The sequence below is a fragment of the Mastomys coucha genome, unplaced genomic scaffold (genome assembly GCF_008632895.1).
Source record: "Mastomys coucha isolate ucsf_1 unplaced genomic scaffold, UCSF_Mcou_1 pScaffold6, whole genome shotgun sequence".
NCBI classification, from domain to species: Eukaryota; Metazoa; Chordata; class Mammalia; order Rodentia; family Muridae; genus Mastomys; species Mastomys coucha.
The window spans coordinates 115882021-115907534 of NW_022196912.1; the positions used below are offsets into that span (position 1 = coordinate 115882021).

At 48.0% G+C, this 25514-nt stretch overlaps 1 pseudogene; it reads right to left on the reverse strand.

The window, feature by feature from the left end:
* Positions 1-293: 293 nt before the first annotated feature.
* Positions 294-25514, reverse strand: part of LOC116081100 — a 70859-nt pseudogene continuing 45638 nt past the window's right edge.

A 25514-nucleotide genomic window follows, 5' to 3' on the forward strand; every position in this document is an offset into this window, starting at 1 on the left:
GGTTAAGCTCCCAAGGGAGCTGCCTCCAGGCTTTTTCTCTCTCCAGTCCATTGCCATTTCTTAAAGGGGAAGGGAAGGGATCAAGGAGCCCACCCACCCCAAGCCTGCATGGGACTGCAGTGTGGAAGAGGCATGATGTTGAAGGTGAGGCCAGCATGTCCCCATCTCCCCAGTACCTGTCCTTCCTCTGGAGTAGGGAGACACTGGGGCAACAACCCCATCCACAGCCTAGTGCCTGGCTTGGGATGTGATGGTTTTTGCTTAATGTCAGGCCCTCCTGCCAGGCCTGGCATCTTCTTCAGTCCCATTCCTGTCTTCTTCTAAAGCCCTCTGTGGCCATCTGAAAACATCACACCCGGTGTCTTAAGCTGTCTCATCCTCTCTCTCCCCGTGCCTCTGCATCCCAAGGGAGGAAGTGGGGGGGCTTCCCCGCCTCCGGCTCCGACTTCACACAATGGAACAGCTTTTGGCCATTTCCTTCTTGCGTGTAGTCAAGATGAGTTCAGAGTGACTGCGAAGGTAAGGAAGTCGCTTGGAAAGGCTTCGGACGGGGCTCTTCGGGGGCACTGGGTTAGGCTTGTTCAGACACACCATGGATGCCGCCCGGAAGATGCTGTGAATGCTCCTCTTGGAAGCGAAAACCAAGCCCTCCAGGTAGATTTCTGTGCCCAACTGTTTGGCTATTGCACAGCCCTGCTCGTAGGAGATGGATGTCTGCTTCTGGTAGGACAGTTCCATTAGAGTGCTCAGGTCTGTTCAAAGGTCTGTCTTGCAGCCAGTAAGCAAAACACGTGTGCTGGGACAATAGTCTAGGATTTCTGTTCTCTACTTCTTGAGTGCACTATCCATGGTCTCTGGACGGCTGGTGTCGAAGCATAGCAACACTGCATCTGAGTCGCTGTAGCAGAGTGGATGGACATTGTCGTAGTAAGGAGAGCCTGAGGTATCCCAGAGACTAAGCTCCACTCTTTGTCCTTCTGTCTCCAAACAGGCTGTGTAATTCTCAAACATGGTAGGCACATAGGTCTCGGGATAGCAGACTTTCGCTAGCACCTGTAACATCTCGTCTTCCCACACTGCGCGTCCTCCACCAGCACGAGTTTACATCTGACCACCACTGGCTGCGGTGCCTGCCTCTCCTTCACGGCTGCAGCCTTGGACGGATGTGGGCTCGGGTTCAGTGAGGAGGAGGTCTTGCCTCAAGCGTCCGCACTAGCACACTAGCGCCTAGATGCTGGTTCCTTGCCTGCCTCGGACTGCTGTCTATATTTTCAAAGTGTCCCCTCCTGCGCTTTCTCTCTCTCTCCCTCTCTCCCCCTCTCTCTCCCTCTCCCTCTCTCTCTCTCTTTCTCCCTCCCTCTCTCCTTCCCTATTTCTCTCCTCTCCCTCCCTCTCCCTCTCCCCCTCTCCCTCTCTCTTTCTCTTTCTCTCCTTTTCCTGGGGTGCTGATAGTCATTGCCCCAGGGGTCCAGCCTTGGACTGCACATGGAAGAGCAGAGATCAGGCAAGACTAGCCTTCTGTTGTATCTCTGAGCTACAAAAACAACCAGTCCGAAAGCCCCTCTCTGAACTGCAATGAATGCTGTTGGTGGTGCTGCCTGTCTCTCTTAGTTTGGAAAGGGCTCCATTGTCTGTATCTCAAAGCAGGGTAGCTGTCAGGAGTGGTGTTGCGTTAGACTCAGGAGCCCTCTCTCTTTGACTAATTAGACTTCAGAGGTACATCAGGGAGAGTCTGGGGTGGGACAGAGGAGAGCATAATGATCTTGATATTCAGGGTCCTGACATCAAGACAATCCTATGGATCAAGTCTCAGCTTGTTTCTGTTTCAGTATGGGAAGCAGTCAACACCCCCAAACCCTATTAACTTGGGTGAAATGGAGGGGAGCCTGAGATACAGCTTCAGTCCTAGGAACGCAATTTTATTCTATTGTCAAGTGTATTGTAACTGGACCAAGCTCGGCCAAGAGGTCCTGCTGGGATGTTCTGGAGAGGCGCAATTAACATATTGTTGCTATGCCAACACTAATCATTTCTTTGGGGACTTGTTTTCTTCATATAGGCATTGTGGCTGAGTCAATGGTGTAGAGGAGGCAGCTGCCATTGGAAGGGAAGGTTAACCTGTTTCAGGGAACAGGATGTTTTCAAGGACTTGAGCAGTGGCCCTTGGCAGGACAGCAGAGTGTTAATCATGCATTCATTAAAGAGGACTCCACAATGCCAACCTGGCACTGCCCAAATGCCCACAGGTTTTAAGTCTGAGAAATCCTGGGCTCTGCTCCTTCCACAATATGTGCCCTGAGACGTGGCAGTGCAGATGGCTGAATATATGAATTCACTGTCAGGGCCAAAGAGGCACACATTAGCCATTTCCAAATACACTTGAGCATGCCCTGTGCATGTGAGGGAATTTCTTATTTTGGGGAAAATGGCTGAATTGGGGCTTCTTTAGTAACTACTGGTTGCCACAGGCCTTCAGGCCCTTCAAATTAGACTTAGTCTTTAGTCCCTTACTCCTCTCCAGGTTTTCTCAGTGACTTCTCAGATTATCAGAAACCTTGGAGATGGGAGCAAATTGGGTTGCTTTGTAAGCGGAGAAATGTGGGCTCAATGCTTAGAAAGATGCCTTACAATCTCTACATCCATTGAAACAAGTGGGAGAAGACCCCTTTAACTACGTAGGAAATGGGATCCCTCAGCTGTTCCTCGTGTTAGAAGTCTTTCCTTGAGCCATGTGGGGTCCGGGCTTCCTTCTTCCTCCCTTTAAGATGGTGATCTTAGGGTTTTATTGCTATGAAAAGACATCATGATCATGGCAGTTCTTATAAAGACAAGCATTTCATTGGGACTACCTTCCACTTTCAGAGGTGTAGTCCATTATCATCATAGTGGGAAACATGGCAGCATGCAGGCAGACATGGTGCTGGAGAAGGAGCTGAGAGTTCTACATCTTGGTCTGCAGACACTAAAAGGGGACTGTGAAGCACACTGGGGGTAGCTTGAGCATATAGACTTTGGAGCATGCCCTAACAATGACACACTGCCTCCAACAAGGCCACACCTCCTAATAGTGCCAAGCATTCAAACACTTGAGGCTATGGGGGCCATTCCTATTCAAACCACCACAATTACATACAGCTTTTCTCTTTCTTCCTTCATCATAGACGCCTAGAACACCTGTTTAATGTCAAACATAGTGTAGCATGTATGTGAAGATGAATGAGATGCAGAAGCTGCTGCTGTGGGTCTCTGAGTCTAGCGAGGCATATACGGGCATGTGTATATTCACACACAGCTCTAGTATGTGTTGTGTACAGGAGAACACAGAGGCAGAGCCTTCCAGCGGGAAGCTGAAGGCTGAGGTAGGTGGTCGGTGACCAGAGGGAAGAGCAGAGTGTGTGGGCAAAGGCTTGGTGACCTGGTAGTGTGAAGATGAATAACTAGGACCACAGAGGACCTGTGGCTCATGGTGCAGTGGCCTTGAGCACAAGTTCTGCAAGTAGGTTAGTTGGGTTTGAACTCAACAGGACCTTTGGTGTAAAAGAAACAGAGTGACCATATGTATGAGGTGGCCAGAGGTTTGAGATTGGGAGAGATGAAGCAGCTGAGCAGCCCCCATGGAGGTGGAAAGTTTGTTCATTCACTGGTTTCCGCACTTGTTGTCGTCGTCATCATCGTCATTGTCTTCTCCTTCCCCCTCTTTCTCTTCCTCTTCCTCCTCCTCCTCCCCCTCCCTCTCCCTTTCCTGTTCCCCTTCCTCCTCCTCCTCTTCTTCTTCTTCCTCCTCCTCCTCCTCCTTTTCTTCTTCTTCTTCTTCTTCTTCTTCTTCTTCTTCTTCTTCTTCTTCTTCTTCGAGATAGGGTTTCTTGAGATAGGGTTTCTCTGTATAGCCCTGGCTGTCCTGGAACTCACTCTGAAGAACAGGGTGGCCTCAAACTCAGAAATCTACCCACCTCTGCCTCCCAAGTGCTGGGATTAAAGGCATGCGCCACCACTGCCCGGCCCTCAGTCTTCTTTTTGAGGAAGACTTGGCTTGGATTTTTGTTCTTCTTTATTTTTTAATCCTTTTTTAAAAAAATGAATATGGGTATTTTGCTAGCTTGTATATCTTTACACCATGTTTAGGCAATGCTCCTGGAGACAGAGAGGGGTTAGGATCCCCTGAGACTGGATTACAGACAGTGGTGAGTTGCCATGTGAGGAACTAAGTCTGAGTCCTCTGGAAGAGCAACCAGTGCACCCGACCACTGAGGAATTTCTCTAGGACTCAACTTTTTGCTCAGGTTTCTTCTTCAAACTATGTTAGTTCTGTTGGTCACATCTTTGCCACAAGAGCTGTAGGCTATTTTTTTAAAGTGATGTTCAGGGGCTGGGAATAAGGCATGGTCCATCAGTAAAGTGCTTGCCAAGCAAACACGAGTACCGAAGTTCAGACTCACAGCCCTCTTGTAAAAAGCTGAAAAAGGTAGTACATGCTTGTAATCTCAGGGCTGGGGAGACAGAAATAGGAAGGTTGCTGGAGTTCACTGGCCACTCAGCCTCACAGAGTCGATGAGCCCTAGATTAAGTGAGAGACTGTGGTTCAAAAACACTAAGGTAGAGGGCACAGAGAAAGACACCTGACAGTAGCCTCTGGTCTTTTCTATTCATGCACACATGCGCACACACAATTGGGCACAGGCATACAGACACAAAGACATGCACACACCACACACACTGAAAAAAAATGAGGCTCAGCAAGACATCATATAGAAGTAAAACTATCAGTGTAATTTCACTACGTCAAAAATGAATGTTTCCAACGTTGCCAATACTAAACCCCTAACAGTCAGACTCTGCCCATGCCCTGAATTCAGGGCCTGTGTCTGCTTTGCTAGGCTTCTACCACTGATCTTCACTTGTGCCCACCGAGCTACACCCCTCGCCTTCCAGCCAGACTCTGGTCTCTCTTCCTTTCTCCCTCCTTCCCTCCCTCCCTCCTTCCCTCCCTCCCTCCCTCCTTCCCTCCCTCCCTCCTTCCCTCCCTCCTTCCCTCCCTCCTTCCCTCCCTTTCTCCCTCCTTCCCTTCTCCCTCCCTTCCTCTCTCCCTCCCTCTCTTTCTCCCTCCTTCCCTTCTCCCTCCTTCCCTCTCTCCCTCCCTGCCTCCCTCCCTCCTTCCCTTCCTCCCTCCTTCCCTCTCTCCCTCCCTGCCTCTCTCTCTGCCTCTCTTCCTTGCTCCGTCCCCCTCCCTCTCTCCCCTTCCTCCCTTCTTTGACAGAATCTTACTATGAAGCTCATGCTGCTTCAAATTTAAAATCTCCCCCTGCCTCTGCCTCCTGAGTGCTGTGATTACAAGCATGTACCTCCATGCCAGATCCAAATTTCAATTTTCTACACTGTCTATCAGTGATGTCAGGACTCTGCTGATTATCGTGTATCTTGAGTCAAAAGACAAAGGGAACGGACAATTTGGGGTCACTACTCACTGTTGTCAGAAGGAAGCATGCTTTCAAAACTGCCAGGGGCATCCCCACATTCTCACATGGATAAGCCTGACAATTTGACCTTCTATGGATGCGGTCAATTGGAGCAAACTCGTGAAAGGCCATGAGTTCAGAGCACTATGCAATCGAGAAAAGCTAGTCTGATGCTTAACAAAAGGGTAGTTGAGTGCCTTGAGGAGGCTGGCCAGTAGAATGTTCTTATGCAGTTTATAAGTCAGCCGTATTGACAGTCATGGGCAGTTAGTTTCTGTGTGTGACAGTTTGTGGTGGCTGGGATGCGCATGTGAGCCTCAGCTCTACTCTTCACTAGGAGACAGACCAGGACTGGCTGAACTTCTCAGGAGTCTGGTTGAATCAGAAGAGTTGGAAAGGAGGCTGGGAGTCAGGAAGACAGTCTCTGTCTTCTACTGTGCTCTGCCTCCAGAGAAGTCATGGCACTGGCTGTGTTTCCTCCCTACATGGCTTCTCTGGCTACAAGCTGTCATCCTTGTGTGAGATTACAGAGACCAACTTCTCCCTGGGGCACTGGGGCAGAGATAAAGCCCTGTTAAACGCTACTGATCATGGTCAAATGCCATTGAGACGCCAGCTAAACTTTTGTGAGTCTTGTCTCACAAACAGCCTTTGATGTATTTCTGTGAATGAATGAAGCTGTCAGGAGACTCTATTCAAAAGACTAAGCAGGCTTCTGCAGGGCCCGTCCATAGCTCTGCTCTCCAGCTGCAAAGGACATGGCTTCCACAGCTACTGAAGATGTGACTCCCACTTCAGGAGGCCTTGCTCCTTGTCTGCAGCAGTGTGGGAAGCCTTCACTCCATACAGGACAGATCTTGATAGACTCTAAGTGACCTCACTTTCGGCTGTTCCAGAGATCCTGACCTCTGGAAGCTCCAGTGTATACAACCAGACCAAACCCCAACACTCCAGACCTTGCTAAGACATCTTCTTCTATCAGGTCTGAAGAAGCAAACACACTCCCCTAGTAAAGCAGGTATGGACAGAGGAGAGGGCTGTACCAATGCTCGGCTCTGACTGACCAAGCTTGACAAAACTGGAAGTTGTGCCGAGTGGTGCAATTTATAAGTACTGCATTGGCATACCACACCCATGCCACACTCCTCTCGGCTCTGTAACCAGACAGCTCCATTCACTTTTGGGGGTCACCCAGGAGGTCCCTTCTGTGTGGGCCACTCTGGTATTGCAATACTAGGCCCTGATAAAAGACTTTCTCCCAAGTCTTTCTGTCTTTGGTGTGAGGTGCTGCTCTGTCTGCTGCAGGGGCAACACCAGCAGTCACAGCACAGAAGGGCAGCTGGAAAGAGTCAAAGAGTCACCCCGGGCAGAGGCCTCAAGAAGCAGAGCCACTGGAGATGACCAAGGGCTGTGGGCAAATAAAGAGGATAGGGAAGGTTGAGTCAATGGACAGCCCAAGAGAAACCGCCACAGGTCATAGTGGTTGGAAGAGTTCCAGGGAGCTGCCAAGCCCTAAAGGCTGTAACTGTGTGCTACTCATTATGACCAAAGGCATAACGACCAATGTTCTTAAGGAAGAAAAAGTTTATTTTGGCTTGCAGTTCCAGAGGGATAGTGTCTCTTCATGGCAGAGAGGAATGGCGGGGCAAGAACGGGAAGCTGGCTGATCAGATTTTCATCCACACAGAAAGCAGAGAAGAGCAGCAGGGTGAGCCTCAAAACTCTCAAAGCCTGCCACCAGTGACAAACTTCCTCCAGCAGGGCTCTGCTTCCTAAAGGTTCCATAACCTCCCCAGGCAGTGCCCACATGGGGATCAAGTACTCAAAGACCTGAGCCCATGGGGGTATTTGTTACTCAAACCAGCACAGCTACAATACCCCAAGCCCTAGTGCTGTAACAGGAGTTGCTGTTAGGAACCCCAAATCCCAACTCCCCCAGGACTGACTTTCATAACAATGGCCCTCATCTGCTGCTGCTGACTCAGCAAAAGATACAGCAGGTGGATCTGGCCTGAGCAGGATTAGGTACACCCAGAGAACAGAGTGCCTTTGCAGGGCCATTGCTCCTCCAGGAACACAGTCTGATATTAATGTTAATAAACCTCTAATAAAGTGTGTGGATGTTCTAAATAATACCACCAGAGCTGGTTGAGATATTTCTGTGATAGAGTGATGTGCTTCTGTCCTTACTCCAGAAGCAGCCATAGACTTTCCAGTAAGACATCAAGATCAGCCGTGCTGACAGCAATCCAGCCACCCACCACACATTCTCGCTTGTCAACAGGACAGTGCCAAGTTGCAAGCCTCACATCTCTGTTGGGGCTGTCTCTAGTTATTCAGACTTGTGTGGCCCACACAGAGCAGAGCAGAAGCATCCAGGTCCTAGTCACCCTCCATCAATGACTGTCATAGATTGAAAGATAAGAATCCTAGCAACTGCCTCCTGGAAGGTAGCTCTGAGCTGCCATCTTTACCCTCTCCTGTGTTTCCAGGGAGGCCTGAGTCCTGGTTGCCCACTGTGATGACCCACTAGTTCCCTGAGCCTCTGTTCATCCCCTCTTTGGATACCTCACATCCTCACTCTATCAGGTAGTTTCTAGAATCACTTACCAACTTCTTTCTACTCATACCCTCCTGTCGCCGTCTGCCTCTGGGGGACCCCAACCTAGGATAGTATTTCTCAAAGTAAATCAGTTAGGAATAATTTTGGATTGACAGTCAGGTTGCAGAGATAACACGGAGAGGTTATCTGGGCCCCTTCTGGGGTCCCTACTGTGGTGCTGTCCCCGTCACTGAGAGGCCCACTCTGGTTTGCTCCAGTTAACTTAACTCTAGACCAATGATGCCCAAGCTGTGGGTCAGACCCCATGGGGATGAGTGACCCTTTCACAGGGGTCACAGATCATGATGACTTGTAACAGAAGCAAAATTACATTTATGATGTAGCAACAAAAATAATTTTATGGTTGGGGGTCACCACAACATGAACTGTATTAAAGGGAAGGTTGGGAACCACTGCTCTAGAACTTACTGCGATAAGCTATCATCCAAGTTTCGGTGGAAGCCTCTTTTCTGGAGCAGGATCTCATGAAGGAATGCAATCCACGGGTCTCCTTGGTGCCCCCTGCTCTATCACATTTTCTCAGTCCTTGTCTCCCATGGCCTTACAGTTTTGAGGAATCCCATCAGTTTTTTGTAGACTGTTCCTCGGGTTGGGTTTGGCTTCTGTACTCGGTTTGGGCACAGTCTCACAGGCCAGGCACCCTTCCTGTCTCGTCATACCAGGGAAGACACTACATTTTAAAACTTAAAATGCTTTCAACCATCAAGCCATCACCAGAAGCCCTTTCTTCTGAAGAGGGAGCTGGCTGGAGAGGGGTGTGTGTTTGGAGAGGGGGGTGTGTTTGGAGAGGGGTGTGTGTTTGGAGAGGGGTGTGTGTTTGGAGAGGGGTGTGTGTTTGAGTGGCCCTGGCAGGAGTCAGTAACCTACTCCTATGTTCTGTTGTTCTGAGATGGTCCACTCTGTGTTTAAGAGTCAGGTCCTCCTTAGCCAGCCAAAGGGATACAACATATGGAAACACTAAGATGATACAAAGGCATGCAAATCAAAAACTACAGTGAAATTTCATCTCCCCAGTCAGAATGGCCACCATCAAGAAAACAACAAATCCCGGGGAAGGTTCCAAACAGTACCCTTATTCACTGCAGGAGGATGCAAATTAGTCCAGTCACTATGCAAATCAGGACAGAAACTCTGGAAGAAAAAAAAACAACCCTAAGAATAGAACTTTCTTATGATCCAATCATTCCACTGTTGGATCGAAGAACCAGAGCTGGCATGCTTCAGGGATAGCTGCATTGTCCACAACAGTCAAATTATGCAATCACTTTAAGGTGTCTGCTAACGGATGAGTGGTGTCTATACACCATGGGGTGTTACTGAGCAATAAAAAAGAACGACATTATGAGTTGTTTTGTTTTGTTTTTTAATGGCTGGAACTGAAGAGTATCATGTTCAGGAAACTAAGTCAGGCTCAGGAAGATGTTTCCTTGTACCTGTAAAAACTAGGGAAAAAAAAAAAGAGGCATGCTTGGGTTGTAGAAAAGAATCAGGAAAGGAGGAGTGTGAGGGGCCGTAATCAAGGGTGATAACAGGGTGCATGTGATCCAGGTACACAATATGCTTGTATACATTTGCTTCTATGTAAATGTCACAGTGGAACATTTATACATTGCAAATTAACATATGCTAATTTAAAGAAATAAAATGCGGAGCTGGGTATGGTAGTATAAACTCGGTAATCTTAGCATTCTAGAAGTCAGGATGATGGGGAGTTCAAGGCCAACCTGGAATATGTGAGACCTGTCTCAAACAAACAAACAAAAAAAAAGTGTTCCCTCTGCCATATCTGATAGACCAACTTATCTCTCTCCCTCTTTCCATCTCTGTCCCTCCTACTTTCCTTCTTTTTTCTCTTCTGTTTCTCTCTCCTCTCTTTTCTCTCTTCTCTCCTCTCTTCCTTCTCCCCTCTCCCCTCCCTCTTTCTTTCTTTTGTATTGGAGATTGACCACAAGCTAAGGCCTCACACATGCTAAGCAATTACTCTGCTATTGATCTATATTGCCAGCTCTCACTAGTTGCCCAGGCTGGCCATAAACTCACTCTGTAGCCCAGGAAGACCTTGGCCTTCAGGTTTTTCTGACTCAGCTAGAGTATCTAATATTATGGTTTGGTATCACCAGCCTCATATTTTGTGTGTAGTAGTGTTTTGGCTGTACCATTTGTATTCCTGGTGCCCATGGAGGCTAGAAGATGGCACCAGAGTTGATGAAGCTAGAGTTATAGATGACTATGAGCCCATGTGGGTGCTGGGACTTGAACCCAGGTTGTCTAGAAGAGTAGCCAGTCTTCTTAACCGCTGAGCTGTCTCTCCAGCCCTATGTATATAACTTCTGAGAAGCAGCAGTTTTGGTCCCAACCTGACCACTGTCCTCCAGATTGATTTTATAAAATCAATAAAAATTCTGTATGGTCAGGCTTGCTCTGTTTCCTGTGGCTGTAACAAAGTATTGGAGAAGTTCTTTATAGAGAAAAGTGGTTAATTTAGCTTACAATTCTCCAGAGCCTATTTAGTGCTGGCCTCTGCCCGGCTCAGTGGTAGGAGGGCATGCTGAACATGCCAGCAGCAAGGCAATGAGGAAAGGATAGAAGAGAGGGAAAGGAAAGCTCAGTGGTTATAGTACCCTCTTCTGCTAGAAGGTGATTCACTTCTACCAGACCTGCCACATGAGATCAGCAGGACCCTTCTAAGGGTGATTGGATAACTCAGTCACGTTCTCTATGACTCACATTTCTTTCAAAGGTCCCATGGCCTCTCAACATTGCTACACCGGAAACCAAGCTGTCAGCCCATGGAATCTTTAGGGGCACATGAGCCACATCTAAAGCTTGGCATTGACCTCAGATGTGGTTCTCCAGCTGCAGGTTTCCACATGGAATTTACCAAAGGGGTGGTGGCCTGCTCCATTCTCTTTTGGGAAGGCCTTGAGGCTACATGCAAGGATACCGAGTCTGGAGCTATCGGACATGCATTCGAGTTGCTCCTGGGAGGCACTAGAGAGCTCATAAATCACCATGTTCATATGGAGTCATGTGCACTGTAGCCTGGCCAGTCTTGGGGTATAACTGCCACTACAAAGGTCTGTTACTTTTCATGCCTGCATCTCTCCATATCTAAGCACGCTTCAGGTCTGGCTTGACCAGTCGGTTAGAGCTCCCAAAGCATAAGAAGCAAACATCCACTCCGGCACTCTGGAGGTCAAGAGTCCTTCTGAAAGAAAAGGGGATCTATTAGAATCGAGTGCGGCAAGTGTAGCGGAACTCAGGCGATAGAGAACGTTCTTTCCTTCAGCCCCTCCAAGCACCTCGAAAGCACACCCTTCCTGCTCCCACAGAACTCTGGGTGACTTTTGACTTTCCAAGATATCAGCTGACCCAGCCCTTTGAGTCCCGGAAGCTACAAATCCAGCGCGTTCTCCCCTACTGGTTCCATCTGCTGGGCTCTTAGGTTAAATTGTCATCTGTCAGTCTCTGGGTCCCTTTAGGGTGAAGAGCAGGGGACAGAGGAGGAGCCTGTGAGCCTTTGGAGGAACAGGCTGTGGCCAGGCAGGCTATGGAGCATGGTGCCTGCCGGAAGCAAATGTACTTCTGGCCTGAGGGCAGAGCTGGATGAGGCATAGCCTTTAAAAGGACAATAGCAACCAAACCTCTTTGTGTCCTGTGCTGTGTCAGCTACTGTTAGCTGGATCTCAGGTGCGCAGGCTGGGGGAGCTGGCTCCTTAATTCAGGGCTCACCATCACCTCTGCAGCCTCATGTTCCCATCCACTTTTGAGTTCTTGCTTGCTTTAGAAAAATCTGTATTTTCTTTCACTTTTGATGGACAGTTTTGCTTGGTATGGACTTACCAGTTAGTGGTTTGTCTCCTCCTCTAATACTTTAAGTCTACGCCTCCCTTTTTCTTCCTGCGTGCCTGGTGTGTGTGACACCTGCTGACTTCTATCCCTGCTTGTGCATAGCTGAGACATCTCACTACCTCGGGATTCTTTTGATGTTTCTCTTTGTCCTTTCTAGTCTGTACTTTGAACATGTGTGCCTAGCTAGATGTGGGGGTGTCTTTAATTTCCTTGTTTGTTTTGAGTTTATTCTATCTTGTAAATTGTCTTGGTTGTGGCCATTATTTCTTCAAACACTTCTGCTCTATTTTCTCTTTCTGGCACTCTAATTATGCACCTGCTACTGTTTTTAATATTATCCCACTGCTTTTCAATTTTTTTACAGTTATTTATTTGTGTGTGCATGTACGTGTGCACTTTTCCATAGTGCACATGTGAAGGTCAAAGGACAACTTGCTGGAGTTGTTTCTCTCTTTCCATCATGTGGGCTCCAGGGATTGAACTCAGATCATCAGGCTGTGCACTGAAAGCTCTTATTCACTGAGCCATCTTGAAGGCCTTGCCCCACCAGTCTTGATGTCCTGCTTTGTCTTGGCCATTCCCTCGTTCCCTCTCATTTTTGCATTTCAGTTAGAAATAATTCTATTGACTGGTCTTCATGTTGCCTGAGTTGACTATGTTAGACTCCTGATGAGCCTTGAAAGTCATGCCTTAACTCCCTCTCTCCTTTTCTCCCTCCTTCTCTCTGTCTCTTCCTCCCTCATGCCCTCCTTCCCTTCCTCTCCCTCCTTTTCTCTCCTTACCTTTCTTTCTCTCTCTTTCTCTTTCTTTCTTTCTCTTTCTCTCTCTCTTTCTTTCTTTCTTTCTTTCTTTTCTTTCCCCCTCTCTCTTTCTCTCTCTCTTCCTCTCTCTCTTTCTCTCCCTCCCTCCCTTCCTTCCTTCCTTCCTTCCTTCCTTCCTTCCTTCCTTCTTTCCTTCTTTTTGCCATGCTGGAGATTGAAAACCTTCCACCACTGAGTGACATCTTCAGTCCTGAGTGTCAGACTTCATTTCTGTCATAGCGTATTTAATTTCTAATATTCCCTTTTGTTGACTTCTTAAAGCTCTATTCCCTTTGCTCCCATTAGCCATACATCCTTACATGCATACATCACAATCATCTTAATCACAAATCAGATTCCCTATCTGGCATTCTACATCTGCCCTGTTGGAGCAAGTCTGGTTCTGGTGACGGCCTTGTGGATTCGGGGTGAGTTTTCATACCTTTGGGCAAACCTTGTAACTTCTGGCTGGGAGCTGGTTGTATCACATCGGGACACAGGAATGGGAATAAGCAGGCAGTTAGTGTGAGGTTTCTGTCACCATCTAACAGTGGGGTGTGTTTAATGTTTAATGTGGTTGTGTGCTGTAAACCCTTAGATTCCTCTGCTGTTCTTGTCTCATCTCCAATTGACTTTGGCTGTCCGTACTTAGCTTTCCTGCTTAGACAAAAAGTCCTTCCTGTAGATTTCTCAGCTGTAATCTGCTGTTCCTACGTTAGAGTCTTGGTGTGGTGGCCTGGCTTCTCATTAGCTTTGTGTCTTTAGACATGTTTCTCCACTGAGCCTTTTTTCTCATCCATAATATAAAACAGGAATAATGTTCCCTCATAGTACTGGACTGAGGATTAAATGGAATACTAAATTAAAAATGATGAGCGCTGTGCCCTGGATAGACCACATTCTTGGTTGAATCAATGAATCCTTCGGGCTCTGAATCACTAATTGCTACTTGTTGAGCTGGATGCTTGCAGAGTGTTGCTCTGTGTCTTTCGGCTGTGTAGTTAGAATAGAAACTCATCTCTCCTCATCCTAGTGGCTCCACTGTATGGATGCTGCGATAGGCAAGTATCTTAAAAATAAATGAAGGTGCCTTCCAGGTACACCAGATACTTTAAGCAGCACCTAATGACATATTTAAGTGCAAGATCTGCCGGAACCAGAGAAAATAATAACCTCCTTAATTGCACAGACATTCAAGCTACATTCTCCCACGTAAATAGTACGCCCTTCAGAAGCATCCTAATTAGGTATTTACCTCAGCGATTGCAGCGGTTTCACCCTGCTCCTTAGGGACATATTAAACATCATATCAGGGTGGCTGGGACTGAAAACAAACCAGCATCAAGAAAATAAATGGTGTTAAAGATGTGTGTGTATGTGTGTCTAAGAGAGAGAGAGAGAGAGGGAGAGAGAGAGAGAGAGAGAGGAGGTAGATGGTTGGGGTTCTAGCTGGGGAGAGTGGAGGGACTCCCGTGGGTGGGCAGCTTACCTGTGTGTTGACGCAACTTTCTATAAAGACCCCAGGGCAGGCAGAGAGAGGTAGCCCCTCCCCTCCATGTTTACTTTCCAGAATTAGAATTTAGGTCTGGCCCCACCCAGCCACATGCTGGTAGGGACAAGGGTTCTTACCATGAAAACTCACTGGTTTGGGAGATGCTGAGGTGTGAAGATATCCTGCCAACATCCTCATTTTTATTGTCCTGGGTCCTTGGTAGTCCCTGGAGAGACAAAGGAGCCTTGGCCAGAGATACGATGACGACCTGCTTCCTGTTCTCTTCCTCGTCTTCTTCTTCCTGTCTCTCCTATTGCTCTCACATCCTTCTCCTCACCCATACCTGAACCTCCTCTTCCATCATTCCCTCTGTCCTTCTGCAGTTCTTCCTCTCCAGAACCCTGAGATGGCCAGACCATCCTCCTGCCCACACATCACTGCGCTCTGGCTGGGTGATGGCATGCCCGGGGCAGCTATCTCAACACTAGTGATAGTGTGGGGACATCCAGACAGCTCCTCACTAGGACCTGACAGGTGATCTCAGTTCTTTGAGCCTGTTCTGTCGCTTGCAGGCACCATCCCTGTGCTTCAGGGTCCAAGCCTTGTGACCATGCAGGCCTGAGCTGTTTGTAGATATACTGTGAAGTCCACGGGGCTGTTTGCCCTTGAGGTTATCTCCCAGATTCTCCACACAGAGGTGCTGGGATATGAGACTAGCTCATAGGGACAGCAGCAGTCACCAAATGGGGCCCAACGGAGTTTGGGTCTTGCTGCCACCATCCCTTGTGCTGCAATAGTCCAAAGGCTTGACCTTTCTATTGGCAATCACAGCACCTGTTATGGTCCTAGTATGAAATGTGGCTCATAGACTTGTCCTCTGTGCAGTTGGTCCCCAACTGGTGGCTCTGTCCGGGAAGGTTTTAGAATCCTCTGAACATGGAGCCTATCTGACAGACACAGGGTGGAGGCTCATGAGTTGTCCTCATGACATAAAAGCCCAGAGCAGATTCTGCCCTGAGCTCATTTGCTCTGCTTCCTGGTTGGTGCTAAGATTTGAGGAAGCATCAAGCTGTTTCTGCTGGTGCAGCCAGAGCCGCTCCCACCATCATGCCTTCCCACCACCATGCCTTCCCACCACCATGCCTTCCCATCACGATAGGCTGCATCTCACTCAAAAGTCAAAAAAAATGAATCCTCTGTTAAGCTGCTTCTTATTGGACATTTGGTCATAGCGAAAAGAATATGTATCTGGCGCCCTTCTTGCCTTGGTAGCACAAGAAAGTTGAAGGAACCTATGGCATTGTCTAATTCTTTAGTTCTTAACCTGGCAAGTGTACAGGCATATATATCGAGTGTGCACATACGTATGCAGCTATTGGTGTGGCTGTATGTGTAGGCAAGAGAGCAATGTCAGATGACTTCCTCAATCTCTCTCTTTCGTTGTTGAGACAGGATCGCCCAGTAATCCTGGAGCCAGTGAGTGGCAGAGATCACCTGTCTGTGATCCCTTCTTCCTTGAGCACTAGAGTTGCAGATGTGTGCCTCTGTGCCTCATGTTGGGATGCAAACTCAGGTCCTCACGGTGTGAGGCAAGCACTTTGTAATTGAACCATCTCCTTAGCCCCTAACTTAAAATTTTATCAAGAAAGTGGAGCCCAGAGAGGGTGATCCACACAGCTGTCTCTTGCAGGGCTGCGAGTAGAGCTTAGGGTTGAGGGTCCCTAGCTATGTCTAGGTCTGCTCTATTACCCTTGGCTAGGTGTTTTCCTGCAGCAAGGACTGCTATAAAGTCACTAGCCATAGCATGGATTTCAAAACGCTCTCAGATTGCTAAGACACCCTCTATGCTCCCCAGATACCAGGGCTGTCTTTTCCTTCAATAGTTAACCAGTCTTGCCTTCCTTCGGAGCATAGCCATTGACCACTTCATGGCATTCACTCCTGACATACTTGGGGATATCTCAGGGGGCTGCATACACATGCTACAAGTGGGTTCTGTCTCCCATCGCTCCACATAGTACAATGATCAGCGTGTCCTGGTCTGCCAGGGTTAGCCAGGGTTAGCACTAGACATCCCATGTCCTAGGCAACCCCGAGTCCCCAGAAAACATGGATAATGTGAAACTCTCCTAGCCAGACTCCTCCCTGGGCTCATCTCTCACATGACCCTAGTGGCCTGTCAAGCCTGCTACCCCCTTCAATACCCCAACATATCTATTATCTAAAGCCCAGTTAAAACTGTTGCCTCGTCAATATCTTCAAAGGCTCAGGAACTGTGCTGGGAACGGGAGCACATGGCATCTGAGACTGGATCTCCATGCTCCCCGCGGGCTGCTCATGACCCTGGCCGATGGGCTGTCTGTCTCTCTGTGGTCCCACCTGCTGCTCTTGGACTTGTGTAGAGGTTTACCATCCACCTCTCCTCAATATACCTCTGTCTCTTGGAGTGCATGTTAGCATCTTTACCCTTCTTCATCCCTGTCCTGTAACCTCTCTGATGGGGTTCTCTGCCTTGAGTGCCACACACTGAGCAGGTTAGCTTCCAATTCTCACCCTCCCCAAGTTGGCTTTCCCTCTGCTCGGTGAGAAGATTCATTCAGAGCATTATAGCGCTTCCTTCCCTCTGAGGGAGACTTCTCCAGTCTCTGAGGGAGACTGCAGTCCATCCTGCTTCCTAGCTTTGCGTCACTGTGAATGACGCCCTGATATGAATGTTACAAATGCATGTATGGCAGGCTGTTGTTCACTCACTTGAGAGCGACGTTTATCAATCCAGCTCTGGCATGCGCCTATGCTGAGCAACGATGTGTAGACACAGAGATGAGGAGGACCATATCCCTTGTGCTCAACCTGTTCTCTCTCCATTAGGGTGACAGGGGGCCAGCAGCACCTGGCAGAGGTCATGGATCACCACCTACCGCAGACTGGGTGATCTTAGTGAAGATGTGGTCATTCCTGCTGAGAGGTGGGCAGCAGAGAGAGCTATTGTGAAGAGATGCTCTCACAGTGCATGGTTAGGAACTGGTTGGAAATGCAACTGTCTGCCCAGCCCAGCCCCACCCAGCCTCCCTAGATCGGAGATTATGGGAGGAGACTCAGCGATCTGTTCTGAGATGCTCCTTAGGAGTTTGAGAGCCACCTGGCAGCTCCTTGGTGTCCTCAGTAGGTCACTGCTGTTGACCATTCACTCCAACCCCTTTGCTGGAGAATTAGCCCTGGTATCAGGCTGCCTCACTTGGTACTTCTACAGTCAGAGCAGTGGCTGACATGGCTGACGTGGCTGTACTGTCACCTCCCCTGCCTCCTCTGTGGAGGAGTGCTAGTTTGGGGACATAGAACACGACCCATGGATCCTCATATGCTCCATGTGTGGTCCCCACTCCGCTTAGCCAAGTCCTGTCCATCTCTGGTTCCTTGACATCCATCTGTGTTCTGGAGTAAATTGCTTGAGTGAGAAACCCTGTCTCAGGCTGTGCTTCTGAACCAAAGTCAAAGGCTTCTCAGGGGAAGGGAATCTTTTGCTGGTCCTTTGGCGGGACCTGCCAATCAGGAAAGCAGAGGACAGAGAGGTCAAAGGGATCCAGTGTGCGGAGGCCTAAAGGTATGAGCAGTGTGGGATGCTGGGGTGCTGTGATGGTTTTCTAATGACTGCAGTGTGGGTGCCTGGGGAGAGTGTGGGAAGTTGGGACAGGAAGTCAGGTGGGAACCAGGGACTGAAAATGTTATGAGCCATAACGAGGGCTTGAATGTCACGGACAGTGAGTGGGAGGCCACAAGAGACGAAGGAGGATGGGCAAGACCAGATTTGCATTTTGGACAGATGACTGTATTATAAGGAGAGAGGTTAGAGAGTGGAGAGACAGGAGGCTGAAGCCACTTGGGAGGAGCATTCAGCAGTCCCCCAAATGATTCAGGCTAGGGACTACGGCAGAATCAAGAAGAGTTCTGTGGGTAAGAAATGAAGCCTGGGGACCCAGACAAGAGCAGATGGCAATCCCTCCTGCCTAGGACAGAGCAGGGTGACGGAACTGAGCCCATGTAGTGTTGTTCCTGAAGAGGGTTAGGCTCAGCTACGCTTTGTACACAATCCATAGCAGTGTCTGGAGGTAACTGAAGATGTCCACTTGGCATAGAGGTGGCATTTGGATTTCCAAGGGTTAGAGTGAGAATTTTAAAGGCTTGAATGCAGGTGGAGGATAAAACAGACACAGACACTGGAGCTGGCACGATGTGATGTCAGGGACAGAGCAGGAGGTTGAGGAGAGGGGTCATTGGAACCACAGTCAGAAGGCATGTAGCTGACCCCTGGTTATCGGCCACCTTAACTGCACCTCATGTATGGACAGTCCACTGGCTGCAGATTGAATGAAGGCTGCAGAGGTGCAGAATGGTAGGAAGGTTCTTCCATTCAGCTTGGCCATGATGGGAAGGAGAGAGCTGAACTCTCCTGGTCTCCCTTTTCCCTCAGGACCATCCTGGGTCTTCCTGGAGCTGGTAGCATATCATTGTCAACAATGGGCCACAGCTGGGTAGAGTCTAGATACAGGGAGACTATAAGGCTGACCATCACCTAGCATGCCCAGCTTTTACCACCTAAGCTACCTACTGTACAGAAGGTGAGGATGTAGAAACTTGTAGATCTGTAGAGCACACTCCGAAATTTCTCTGCCTTCCAACACACCTGGTCTTTGCAGCAGCAGAGCAATTTGTATTTCCCTAGACAGATGGTGGCCCGAATTATTTAAACATGCAGCTTCCACTTGAGGTGCAAATACACTCCCAGAGGTAGGTTTTTGTTTGTTTTTTTGTTTTTTGTTTTTCTCTTCTTTTTCTGATACTTTTTAAAAAGACACACTAACTAGTCACTTCTGATTCCCCACCTGCCTGTTGGAGTAATCAATCACTGAGAACCCTCCTGATATTAGTGAGAATGTCAGTATTACTTCTCTAGGGTTCTCCCTAAGACTTGGCTTTAATTAACAAGATTATTATTTCTGACGTGTTATTAAAGCTGGGATCTTTCCCCCATGGTTTCAAAGCTCCTCTCCCCTTGGTCTCAGGTCTCCTGATCTACCAATGGAGAGTTGTTTGCCTAAGCTTTAGAAAGGGTAGAATTAAGCCAAGATATCTTCACATAGACTGGTTAGGGGCGGGGCTTAACTGTAGTTGCTTCCAAATCTTTTTCACGCACTGCACTTGCCTCTCTTGACGTTGAACATTTATCTTTTCCAGAAGACTTGGTGTCCTCCAGGGATTTGATAGTTACTAGAGTCCATAAGGAATGTTCCCAGAGTCCAACGACTCAGGACTCACGGACAGTAATGCTGAAGAGCAGGAGGAGATTAATGTCCTGCCCCTTTTGCTTTTCTCTATGTGATGTATGAACACAACATCTGTTCACACTGGTGAGGGATGATGACCTTCACTCTATTTGCCAAATCTAATGCTAATGTTTCAGGAAACACCCTGACAGACCCACCTAGAAATAACATTTTACCAGCCTTCTGTCCATCCCTTATCCTAGAGAAGTTAACACATGATATTAACTATCATGCCATTCTAGGCATGACCTAGGTGTTCAGTGAGCATGGGCTGAGTGAGTGAATGACTGTAGTTCACTAGATACTTTCTAGCTCTATTTTCTAGCCCCCCAAGCCATCTTTTGAGATTTGGCTCATATATTGTTTCTACCTGTCTCTTGCCTTAGTTACTTTTCTGTTGCTGTGACAAAACACAATGACCAAGGCAACTTATAAAAGGAAACATGTAACTGGAGACTTGCTTACAGTTTCAGAGGGTGAGTCCATGACCACAATGGCAGAGATCATGGAAGCAGAGAGGCAGGCAGGGTCCTAGAGCAGTAGCTGAGAGCTTCTATCAGATCTATAAGCATAAGGCAGAGAGAAGGAGGGGGAGTGAGGGAGAGAGGAGGGAGGAAGAAAGGGGAAAGATAAGGGAGAGGGAGAGAGAGCACATACAAGAGTGTTACCTGGGAGTGGCTTTTGGCACCTCAAATCCGACCCCATGCCCCAGTAACACACCTCCTCCAACAAGGCCACACCTCCAAATCCTTCCCAAACTGTTCCACTAACTTCAGGCCAAGCATTCAGATATATGAGTCTACGGGGACCATTCTCATCCAAACCACCAAATCTCTCTTTTAGGCTTTGGAAAAACTAATGTGGTCCTGGCCTTTCTTCTAAGACTTTTAAATATGTTTCTCTTGTTACCTACTCATTAAAGAGTATTTTTTGAACTCTTGGTGAAAACTGTGATGGTCCTTTCAGGGACTGGCACAGAGCCACACGCGACCAGGTCTGTGTTGTCCTTTTGTAATTCATGTTCTAGTAGAGGACAGTCCACAACAAGGGACAGTACCTTGCACTATAGCCCTTGGAACACAGGGGTCTGTGACAGAAGCTCCACACCAAGGTTCAGGATTGTAGTCTCATTCTGCTCACCTCCACCATCTCTGTCTGTCTCTTATTGCCACCTTGGAGACAGCAGTTTAAACACAGAGGATGAACTTCCCTGGGACATAGTTTTTTAAGGTTTTTCCCTGGTCTGCAGCTTTGTCAATTAGGCTATCTATGTTGGCTGTCTGGAAAGCTATAGGGATCTACCTGTGCCTGCCTCCTTAAAGCTTGGATTATAAGTGTTCTCCTACCGTGCTTTTTTTTGATGTGCGTGAGTATGAGTGTGTGTGTGTGAGTGCGAGTGTGTGTGTGTGAGTGCGAGTGTGTGTGTGAGTGAGTATGTGTGAGTGTGTGTGTGAGTGTGTGTGTGAGAGTGTGAGTGTGTGTGTATGTGTGTGTGTGAGTATGTGTGTGAGTGCGAGTGTGTGTGTATGTGTGTGTGTGAGTGTGTGTGAGTATGTGTGAGTGTGAGTGTGTGTGAGTGTGTGTGTGTGTGTGTGTGAGTGTGTGTGAGTATGTGTGAGTGTGTGTGTGAGTGAGTATGTGTGAGTGTGTGTATGAGTGAGTATGTGTGAGTGTGTGTGTGAGTGTGTGTGAGAGTGTGAGTGTGTGTGTATGTGTGTGTGTGAGTGTGTGTGAGTATGTGTGAGTGAGTATGTGTGAGTGTGTGTGTGAGTGTGTGTGAGAGTCTGAGTGTGTGTGTATGTGTGTGTGTGAGTGCGAGTGTGTGTGTATGTGTGTGTGTGAGTGTGTGTGAGTATGTGTGAGTGTGAGTGTGTGTGTGAGTGTGTGAGTGTGAGTGTGTGTGAGTGAGTATGTGTGAGTGTGTGTGTGAGTGAGTATGTGTGAGTGTGTGTGTGAGTGAGTAAGTATGTGTGAGTGTGTGTGAGTGAGTATGTGTGAGTGTGTGTATGTGAGTGAGTATGTGTGAGTGTGAGTGTGTGTGTGAGTGTGAGTGTGTGTGAGAGTGGAGTGTGTGTGTGTTGTGGAGTTGACATGGCTCTAGGGATTCAAATCAGGTCCTCGTACTTGCTCGTGTTTCCCTGGTCTGCAACTTGATTTTTCAAATTTTTCATAAAATGATGTCATGTAATAAAGTCCCATGTCAATCCATTTTCTGTTACGAAGACAAAAATCTCTGAGGTTTGGAAATTTATGAGAAAAAGATGTCTACTTAATCCACAAGGGCATGGCACTGGCTCAGCCTGACTCCTGTGCGTACTCCATGGTAGGTGTATATGAGATTTGGTGAGATTTCATCTAGTGGGACAGGAAGCCAGACAACGACCAAGAGTCCTGTGTTAATCCCTTCCTAGGCATTCCCCCAATGGCTTACCTCCCACTAGGCCCTGCCTCTTAAATATCTCACCACTCGTTAACATTACCACACTCAAGCCAACCTTCCAATTCACAAACACATGGGGAACACACTTAGACCATCCAAACCACTATAGTCCTCTATGTAAAACGTATGGGAGAAAAATTCTGACTGCAGCAGTCCAGAGCTCTGCCTGTCTTTCACCTTGGGTGGTTTTGAGGAACTCGTAGCAGCCTTTGAAACAAAGTTTCAAAACTGACCTATAGACTAAACTCCTAAAGCCTTTGGCCCATCTGTGCCGATCCAGCCTGTCCACGTTCTTCTTTGACTCTTCCTACTTCATCCTGTACAATACGGACACAAGCATCATTCACTACACTCTATTAACATGTTTGCCTTCCAAGACACAGTTCTATATGCAGGAGACAAACCCAGCTCAGCATGTGGCTTGACCCCTTTATGCCCCTTTGGCTTGGAGCCTTAACTGCTTTGTGATGAGTCTGTCTCCCTACCCAGCAGAGGTGTAAGCACCCATGGGCAGGAACTAGCTTCTTAGCTTTGCAAGTTGAGCACATGAGCAGGACACAGGAAGCCATAGTGGAATGAATGGGTGGAATTTGGGTGGCTCCATACGCAGTCTTACCTAAGCAAATTCTTTCTTGCCCACACTCAAGCTCAGCCCCATCTCTGTTTCTGGATATTGACATTGCATAGTATTCTCAGCTCTGTCCTCTGTGCAACAGGAGGAACACTGTGACAGTGGGACCTGGAACTCAGCAGCATCTCACTGTTTCCCCCTACAAATATGTATGAGGGGCCTACTGTGTGTCATGAAAGGACTGATAGAGCCTGACCAAGCCATGTGACAGCTTGCCCTCGGAGTTTACATGATAAGTAGACAACTCTAGAATGGGTAAACGAACACTTTGGCAGGAGGCAGCGTGCTAGCGGGGAGTGCGGGAGGGGAAGCGAACAGGAGGACAGAGCAGTGTTAAGATGATTTTCAGCAGAATAAACAGGTAGATCTCAGGAGTGATGGAGTACTGACTCGAGGGCTCTGTGGCTAGGGAACCAGGTGAGCATCTAGGAAGAGGAACCCGCAAAGACAACGGTCCTGAGGCAATGGGGTGCTGGATATATTGAGGCGTATTTTACTGTGGGTATGAGTATGGGAGCGTGCAAATGGGCGTGGGGACCATAGGTCAGCCATCTTCCTCAATTACTTTTCACCTTTTTGGTTTTTCTCTCTCTCTCTTTCTTTTATCTTCTTTTTTGGAGGCAGGGTTTCTTACTGAACCTGGAGCTCACTGATTCGGCTAGACTGGCTGGCCAATGAGCCTAAGGATGCCCCGGTTTTTGCTCCCAGTGCTGAAATTCCAGGTGCATGCCACCATGCCTGCTTCTTGTGTAAATATTGAGGGTCTGAACTCGAGTCTGTGAGCACCTGCACTATGTGAGCCGGCTCCACAGCACTCAGACTTCACTTTGGATCCATCAGCAGATCTCCTCAGCCACATCCACAAAATAGTACCTCCCTGCTTCCCACAGTCTCCTCTGTCACCTCCCAGGTCCAAACCAATGATTCTTCCTTTCAGTAAATTTATATTTACACAACCGCTGCCACGATCTAATTTTAGAGCCTGTCTGTCATGTCTCCTCTAGCCTTTGACATACGTAGATCATACCATATGTGGTATGTGGTCTTTGGGTCTGGCTTCTTTCATCCCACAAAAACTTCTGTGGTTATCCATATTGAGGCATGTATGAACAAGCTGGTTGTATCGTGATGCTGAATCATGTCTGATACATGTCAGGAATGGCCTCCTCTCGGGTCTCCCTGCTTCTTCCTGTCTGTCCTGCCTCCCTGAGTTTGGAGCATAGCAGCCAGACAGATTCATTTGAAATCTAAATTAGTACATGCTGTTCTAGATTCAAACACTCTCATGGCTTCCAGTGTGGAGAAGAAGTCAAATTCTCAGCAGAGGTGTCTTAAGCCAGCTCAGACTGCTCTAACAAGACTCCTAGAACTGAGGGTGCCAGCCTGCCTGGGTACTGGGGAGACCTGTTCTACTATAGAATGGACCACCACCTTCTGTCTGTGTCTCTAAATGGCCATTCCTTAGAGGTACTCCACCATCTTTCAGACCTTAGTGTTTTTCTAAACACTGACTCTGAATACAACCACACATGCTTAGGACCTCAGTAAATGAACGAACAGAGGAAACATCATTTAATAGATAGCAAGAAGCCCATGAGGCTCTGCCTGATCATGCCTCAAAACATTATGGAGACTGGAAGAAGCCAGACCCAAAAGACCACATACCCCATATGGTGTGATCTACGTATGTCAAGAGGAGGCTAGAGGAGACATGACAGACAGGCTCTAAAATTAGATCGTGGCAGCGGTTGTGTAAATATAAATTTACTGAAAGGAAGAATCATTGGTTTGGACCTGGGAGGTGACAGAGGAGACTGTGGGAAGCAGGCAGGTACTATTTTGTGGATGTGGCTGAGGAGATCTGCTGATGGATCCAAAGTGAAGTCTGAGTGCTGTGGAGGTGGCTCACATAGAGCAGGTGCTCACAGACGTGAGTTCAGACACTCAGTATTCACTCAAGAAGCAGGCATGGTGGCATGCACCTGGAATCTCAGCCCTGGGAGCAGAAACGGGGGCGTCCTTAGGCTCATTGGCCAGCCAGTCTAGCCGAATCAATGAGCTCCAGGTTCAATGAAAATAAACCCTGCCTCAGAGCGGGAGGAGAGAGAGAGAAAGAGAGAGAGAGAGAGAGAGAGAGAGAGAGAGAGAAAGAGAGAGAGACAGAGAGACAGAGAGAGACAGAGAGAGACAGAGAGAGACAGAGACAGAGAGACAGAGACAGACAGAGACACAGAGAGACAGAGACAGAGACAGAGACACAGAGAGACAGAGACAGACAGAGACAGACAGAGACAGAGACAGAGACAGAGGAGACTGATTGAGGAAGACACCTGATGTTGACCTCTGACCTCCACACATGTGCATGCACCCACAAGGAAAGGAAACCAAGTGACAAGGGCTGGTTTAATAAAGGAACAGATAGTTAAAGTGACTTGTAACACTTTCTGTATATCAACCTAGGTCTAGGTCTTTTATAGTAGTGAAAGACTACATTCTTACAGTAGCTCTACAAAGCATCTCATTTTACAGAGGAGAAGGGGATTTGCTAAAGCACAGAGTGCTAAGCAACTTGCCTGAATCAAATTGTTAGGGTGACCCCCGCCCGAAGAAATAGAGTTGACAGATGCTGGAATGAGAACCAACAGTGAGAGAAGAGTACATTGCATGCAGTGTGGATGGGTGCACCAAAGGAGCCAGATATACTCAGGATATCTGGGAGGGAGGGGGAGGGAGGGAGAGAGGGGGATGGGGAGGGGGAGAGGGAGATTTAGAGACATTAGTTCCTACATGGTATTTAAAACCACAAGACTCACCCAAGGACTGCACGTAGACGAAGCAGAGAAGGGACCCCAGAACTGATCCCTGGGCCTCTCCAAACTGCTGCCAAGAGGAATAGGTTAGC